We start from the raw sequence: 8120 nt of genomic DNA, 5'->3' as shown, positions 1-8120 counted from the left end.
CCGCACTGCATTCCAATTGCACTGTCCTTGCAATACCCCAAACTCAGGTCGCAAGTGCAGTGCATTTTCCTGCACTGGATTGCATGGTACAAAAGTACCATGCGATCCAAATGCAGTGCATTTTAAAAAGTAGTTCATGCACTACTTTTGATGTGGTGCAATTTCAGCCTGTTGAAAATTAATGGTCTAAAATTGCACTGCACAGAACTGCATGTTAATTGCAAATGAACCCCACAGCTTCCTATTTGATTCCAATGCAGTTCCTAGTGTGAATAGGTCCTTAGGTGTAGAGCAGTGGAAAGGGGAGGCGTTTTCCTGAGTCCTGACCTGCTCCACCTTCCCCTGCATTGCATTACCGAGCAATACGGATGCTGGTACAGTACTGGAGTTTTGAAAAGACTATATGTGAGTTTATTTATGTGTATGTACGTTACTTTTAATCGTGAACTCAAATCCTGTACGATCAGAACTGCTAATTTAGGGTTCGTTCACAAAAGAATCAAGGACTGCCACTTCTCTGAAAAGTGATCCATGCTCAGATTGCCTGTATGTAGATCAGGGGGTCGAACGCATGAATAGGGGGGATGGCACCCAATGCGCCCCTAATGCACAGGCAGCCACTACACTAATGCAAAAGTTGTAAGGGGCATTCTTCTCTCACTGAAGTTAACAATGGGGAGTTCTTTCACCCACTGACCACAGACATTTTTCTTTCCACTGATCACCAAGGTCTTTGTATTTTTTCCTACCACGGACTGCATTCGCCATGACATTTTACTGACCATTGAGCAGCAGGAAGGTCTCTGTTACATACTCCTGATCTTTGCATACTTGTGGTGTGTATGTGTTCTACTTCTGATCGAGCACTGATGTCAGTGTGAAACGCACTCATCAACTCCTGGGTTCGGACACTCTGTCTTTGTTGGTTGTCATTTGCTATATTTAGAATAAAATTGTTGGAACATTCCTGTGGAGTGCAGCCGTTTTTTTCTTTCTATTGATCATCAGTGGCGAGCCGTGGCTTGCACCCAGCGCATCCGGACTGTAATGACTGCTCACCTGGAGTGGTGTCTTCCTTGTTTGAATACTCTAATAAGCTATGTTATACATTATGGGTGACTGCTGCACTGTATACACTATGATTTATGTTCTATAGCTCTGCAGTAAGCAATATTTGCTGTACATTGCATACTCCTGACCATGGTGGTTATTGTCTAAACAGTCGGTGATCACTTTCTTTAAGGTAGGATCAGACAAAGTGTTAGCTGTCTATCTGTATTCTGTGCAGATAAAGGAATGTGTAAGCCCCTGTACACACGGTTGGAGATTTTGACAACCAAATCCATCGGATTTTGTCCGTCGGATCTTGTCCGAAACTTTTCCATACACACGGTCGGACAAAGTTGTCGAAAAATCTGACCTTTCAGAACGTGATGACGTAATTTCATTACGATGGGACTACATTCAGGCTAGTAGCCAATAACTTTGATGTAGGAATTTGATCTGAGCATGCGTGGCACTTGGTCCGATCAAAATTCTCTACACATGATCGGAGTATGTCCGATCGAACCAGTTGGTGGGGAAATATTTCCAACATGTTGGAAAATTGGGTCTGATGGATATTCCGACAGAATCAGTCCGATGCATACCACACACAGTCGGATTATCCGACAACACGGTCCGATAGGACACATTCCGACGGATTCTCCGACCGTGTGTACAAGGGCTAAGGGAAGAGTTTCAATTTAAAAAAGGTCCTTTGTGCTGAGGGATATGTGTATCTGAAAAACTAATTTGTGCCACTGTAATTGAGTATTTTGTGAGTACAAGGAATACAGCATATGTGTGGTGTGCACCACATGTAGATTTAGTCTCTATTAAGCCATGTCCAATATTCAGTTTAATTTAACCACTTTTGCTGCAGAACACCCAAGGCCCTTTATTTCTAGGGTGTCCCTCTTTCTCAAGTTCTAAGGTTGGGAGGTACAGTATGTTCTATAGCAATCTTTCTCAGATATTGGTAGAGGTTCCTCGAACAGTGAGTAAGATGATACACAAAAAGGGGGCAGTGCACTGACCTCCAATGTAACAGGGTATTTTTCCATTGACCACTAATGTAAGAGGGCACCTTGACTACTAACTTCTAATCTAGGGAAGGGAAACTTTTCCACTGATTTCCAATGTGTTTATACTGACCTCCAATGTAAAGGAACATCCCCCCGAGTTGTAAATATAATAACTTTCATCGAGGATTCCCTGAGACTTAAAGTGTTTTTAGGAGTTCTACATGATAAAAAGGTTGGGAAAGGCTGAGCTATAGAGTACATTGGAACCAAAATGCCATTTACTGTATGTTGAACTTCAATGTATCCATATTACACAACAAATTATTAATAATTAATACAACAAATCATTTATATTGATGGTAATTTCTAATTGGAATAACAATTTCAGTGAACAGTTGGAATTTTTTGCCCAGTAGATGGTGCTACTCAGTTACGGATACATTTAAGATTTTTTTTTCTCTCAAAATTTTGTAAATGGTGTTTTGAACTGGATTCACCCATACAGAATAAATTAATGAGACTGACTGTCCCCTTTCCTGTGTATGAACAAATTACAGTGCAGGAAAAAAGTATTTGATCCCCTGCTGATTTTGTATGTTTGCTCACTGACAAAGAAATGATCAGTCTATAATTTTAATGGTAGGTTTATTTTAACAGTGAGAGACAGAATAATAACAACAAAAAATCCAAAAAAACGCATTCCAAAAAAGTTATGACTTGATTTGCATTTTAATGAGTGAAGTACTTGACATGACTTAGTACTTGGTGGCAAAACCCTTGTTGGTAATCGCAGAGGTCAGGCGTTTCATGTAGTTGGCCACCCGGTTTGCACACATATCAGGAGGGATTTTATCCCACTCCTCTTTGCAGATCTTCTACAAGTCATTAAAGTTTCAAGGCTGACGTTTGGTAATTCGACCCTTCAGCTCCCTCCACATATTTTCTATAGGATTAAGGTCTGGAGAATGGCTAGGCCACTCCAGGACCTTGACACGCTTCTTCTTGAGCCACTCCTTTGTTGCCTTGGCTGTGTGTTTTGGGTCATTGCCATGTTGGAATACCCATCCATGATCCATTTTCAATGCCCTGGCTGAGGGAAGCAGACTCTCACCCAAGATTTGATGGCACAGTGCCTTTAAAAAGTATTCACACCCCTTGAAATTTTCCACATTTTGTCATGTTACAACCAAAAAACGTAAATGTATTTCATTGGGATTTTATGTGATGAACCAACACAAAGTGGCAGAAAATTGTGAAGTGGAAGGAAAATGATAAATGGTTTCCAAAAATGTTTACAAATACATATGTGAAAAGTGTGGCGTGCATTTGTATTCAGCCCCCCAAGTCGATACTTTGTAAAACCACCTTTCACTGCAATTATAGGTACAAGTCTTTTTGGGTAAATATCTACCAGCTTTGCACATCTAGAGAGTGACATTTTTGTAAAATAGCTCAAGCTCTGTCAGATTGGATGGAGAGCGTCTGTGAACAGTTATTTTCAAGTCTTGCCACAGATTCTCAATTGGATTTAGGTCAGGACTTTGACTGGGCCATTCTAACACGTGAATATACCTTGATCTAAACCATTCCATTGTAGCTCTGGCTGTATGTTGTCCTGCTGGAAGGTGAACCTCTGCCCCAGTCTCAAGTCTTTGGCAAACTGTAAAGCCCCATACACACTATCAGATTATCTGCTGAGTGTTTCCTTCAGATTTACCAAAACCATGTAGTAGAGGGGCCTGCCTGATTGCATACACATTGAAACTCCTAAGGTTTGTCCTCATATTATATGGTTTTGGTAAATCTGAAGGAAAAACTCAGCAGAAAATCTGATAGTGTGTATGGGGCGTTACAGGTTTTCTTCTAAGATTGCCCGGTATGTGGCTCCATCAATTTTCCCATCAACTCTGACCAGCTTCCCTGACCCTGTTGAAAAAGAGCATCCCCAGAACATAATGCTGCCACCACCATGTTTCACAGTGGGGATGGTGTGTTCAGGTTGATGTGCAGTGTTAGTTTTCCCCCACACATAGCGTTTTGCTTTTAGGCAAAAAGTAAAATTTTGGTCTCACCTGACCAGAACAACTTCTTCCACATGTATGCTGTGTCCCCCACATGGCTTCTCGCTAATTGCAAACAGAAATTCTTATGGCTTTCTTTCAACAATGGCTTTCTTCTTGCCACTCTTCCATAAAGGCCAGATTTGTGGAGTACACAAGGAATAGTTGTCCAGTGGACAGATTCTTCCACCTGAGCTGTGGATCTCTGCAGCTCCTCCAGAGTTACCACGGGCCTCTTGGCTGCTTCTCTGATTCATGCTCTCCTTTCCCAGCCTGTCAATTTAGGTGGACAGCCATGTCTTGGTAGGTTTGCAGTTCTGCCATATGCTTTCTATTTTCAGATGATGGATTGAACCATGCTCCGTGAGATGTTCAAAGCTTGGAATATTTTTTATAACCTAACCCTGCTTTAAACTTTTCCATGACTGTATCTCTGACCTCCTTGGTGTGTTCCTTTGCCTTCATAATGCTGTTTGTTCACTAAGGTTCTCTAACAAACCTCTGAGGGCTTCACAGAACAGCTGTATTTATACTGAGATTAAATTACACACAGGTGGACTCTGTTTACTAATTAGGTGACTTAGATTTTAGTTATTGGTATCAGAGAAAAGGGGCTGAATACAAATGCACACCATGCTTTTCAGATCTTTATTTGTAAAAAATGTTGAAAACCATTTATCATTTTCCTTCCACTTCACTATTATGTGCCACTTTGTGTTGTTCTATCACATAAAATCACAAGAAAATACATTTACATTTTGGTTGTAACATGACAAAATGTGGAAAATGTCAAGGGGTGTGAATACTTTTTCAAGGCACTGTACATGGCTATGTGAATCGTCCCCTTGATGCGGTGAAGTTATATGTTTGACAGTGAGAAAGTTATACTTGGGGTCATAGGCAGTATTTCTCCTTCTCCTCCAAACACTGCGAGTTGATGCCAAAGAGCTAGATTTTGGTCTCATCTGACCACAACACTTTCACTCAGTTCTCCACTGAATAATTCAGATGCTTGTACATGTGCTTTCTTGAGCAGGGGGACCTTGTGAACGCAGTAGGATTTCAGTCCTTCATGGCATAGTGTGTTCCCAGTTGTTTTCTTGGTTACTATGGTCCCAGCTGTCTTAAGATCATTGACAAGATTCTTCCGTGTAGTTCTGGGCTGATTCCTCACCAGTCTCGTGATCATTGAAACTCCAAGAGGTGAGATCTTGCATGGAGCCCCAGACCGAGAAAGATTGACAGTTATTTTGTTTTTCTTCCATTTGCAAATAATTGCACCAACTGTTGTCACCCTCTCACAAAGCTGCTTAGCAATAGTCTTGTAGCCCATTCCAACCTTGTTTAGGTCTACAATCTTGTCCCTGACATCCTTTTTACAGCTCTTTGGTCTTGGCCATGGTGGAGAGATTGGAATCTGATTGATTGCGTCTGTGGACAGGTGTCTTTCATACAGGTAACAAGCTCAGATTAGTTAACCAGTAATACACTACGGGAAGTTTCTTTTTTCTTATTTCTGGATGACATCTGCTACTTATCCGAGAGTCTCCGCCACATCCCCTCAGTCGATTATTGGTTGTTTTTGAGTTCCTGGTCTGCCGCCCTCAGAGTTGTTATCCGGGATCTTTAAAACGGGACCCTGTCGGGTGTCTAGTTGCGAGCTGTTTGTTGCTTACCTCTGGTAAGCGTGCATTCTTCATGATGATCAGCACATATTGGTGATGGAAGATTGCATGAATAGATCACAACTACTTAAAGGGGTTGTAAAGGTAAATGTTTTTAAACCTTAATGCATTCTATGCATTAAGGTGAAAAAACATCTGACAGTGCCTGCACCCCCAGCCCCCCCCGTTTAACTTACCTCACCTCTCGAAAATCCCGTCGTCCTTTCCACCGTTCAGCCTGGCCGCTGATTGGCTGGAGTGGATGGATGGAAAGCAGCGCAGCCATTGGCTCGCACTGCTGTCAATCACATCCACTGACGCAGAGCGCCGGGGGCGGGGCCGTGTGATACAGCGAGCGGCTATAGCCACCGGGTGTATCATGGGAGCGCGCCCGCAGATGCTTCTCACCATGTGAGGGAGCTCGCATGAACGTGAGAAGCACCTGCGGGAGGAAGCTGAGACAGCCGCCGAGGGACCCCAGAAGAGCAGGCTCGGTGCCACTCTGTGCAAAACACACTGCACAGTGGAGGTAAGTATAACATGTTTGTTATTTAAAAAAATTCACTTTACAATCCCTTTAAGTCACCACTGGGACTTTATTGACTATCTGAGGTCCTTTTTTATATTCACATTCATTTTTTTTCCCCACCACATTCAACAGGATTTATATTCATTTAAGCACTTAATTCATGTTGGCATTTTTATTTGTTTGTTTTGATATTCACTAGTGATAAATAAAAAGAAAAAGAAGAGAACTGCGCAATCCCTAATATTTCTATTAGGATGTAAGCCACTCTACCTTAGAGAAGTGTATCTTGTGATCTGTTATTCTAACACACCAAACTTATGACTAAATAAACCATAAGACATTACTTATAACTAAATACAATAAACATATATATTGCCCCCCATAGGTTGTGAACCAAAAGGGAAAAAATGTACAATTCTAAGTGAACGATTCAAAGGAAAAAAAGCAGCATGTAAAGTAGAATCAAACAATACTGAAAATGTATGTGATAACATAAAGTCCAATAAAAGTCCAACTGGAGAGACACCCTGTGTGAAAGGGATCTTATTCAATCGTAAAACTTTTCAATCTACGTGAAGTAAAGCCAGGTGCACCTCCACCAGACAAGTAATAATAGCCCCTTACCAGATGTCCCGGTAGGGAGCGCTTAATCGCAAAATGGGTCTGAAGATGGATCAAACTTGAGCCCTCCAAATGGAACACTTAAACGTAAGACAGGTTAGGAGATACGCCAGTCATAGACCATCCAGCAGGGGAAAACACTGTTTGAAGCGGGACTCAGATGTGTAGCATTGTAGAATCAAGGAAGGTTCACCATAGGGAGGAAAAGATGCTCCAAATAGTGTAAAATCATTTATTAAAACGAAAATATAAAACAAGAGATGCACTTACAAACATGAAAGAACATCGGGCATATCATCAAACTGGGCAAGCGTCGGCCGATCGCGAACACCAATCGATATCCCTTCTGGTACCAGTTCACATGAGGCAAGTCAGCGTGTCACGCCACCCAACGCGTTTCGTGAAAAATTCACGTCGTCTGGGGTATGGGTGACACGCCATATTGCCTCCATTATATAGTGAATATTGGTACAAGCCACCTCCTCCGTTGTGTGAGAGCCTAATTCACTTCCAGGATCAAAGGACCAGGCCTCGCTCTCGTATCCAATAGAGTGCGAGGTCAAAGGGCCAAGGCAGCGGAAGTGATGCTCCCGTTTCCAATAACATGCAAGATCAGGGGGCCAAGGCGGCGGAAGTGATCCATGCAATCACCCGCCTGAAAAGCGACGCCCCTTACGACGGCGTGACAACACGCCGTACGTAACGAGCGGATGACGCCACATCGCACGTCACGAGCGAATGACAACACGCGGTACGTAGCGAGCGGATGGACGGCGCACATCACCCACTACAAGGAAGTATGTGCGCTTCATCTAATGCCATATCTCGCTTTCAATACAATGCACGTAACGAGCGAATGACAACACACCGTACGTAGCGAGCGGATGGACGGCGCACGTCACCCCCTACAGGGAAGTGCGTGCGCTTCATCTAGTACCATGTCTCGCTTTCAATACAGTGTAGTCGTGGCTCCGGACCTCCATAGCAAATAAATCTTCCTCCATATCACAAAGGGGGAAGAATAAAGAATTATATATATATATACCTCAGATAAAATTAAATTAAAAAGGGGAGGAGGGGACTTGTCCAACCACAGAATTAAAAATTCTTAACTAACAATTAATAATCAAAATGGGTAAAACATACACGGCACTTGGTAATACATGGCTAACTCATTAAG

The sequence above is a fragment of the Lithobates pipiens genome, unplaced genomic scaffold (genome assembly GCF_037356315.1).
Source record: "Lithobates pipiens isolate NorthernLeopardFrog02 unplaced genomic scaffold, aLitPip1_a1.2 Scaffold_30, whole genome shotgun sequence".
Taxonomy (NCBI): Eukaryota; Metazoa; Chordata; class Amphibia; order Anura; family Ranidae; genus Lithobates; species Lithobates pipiens.
This window is presented reverse-complemented; position numbering follows the sequence as displayed.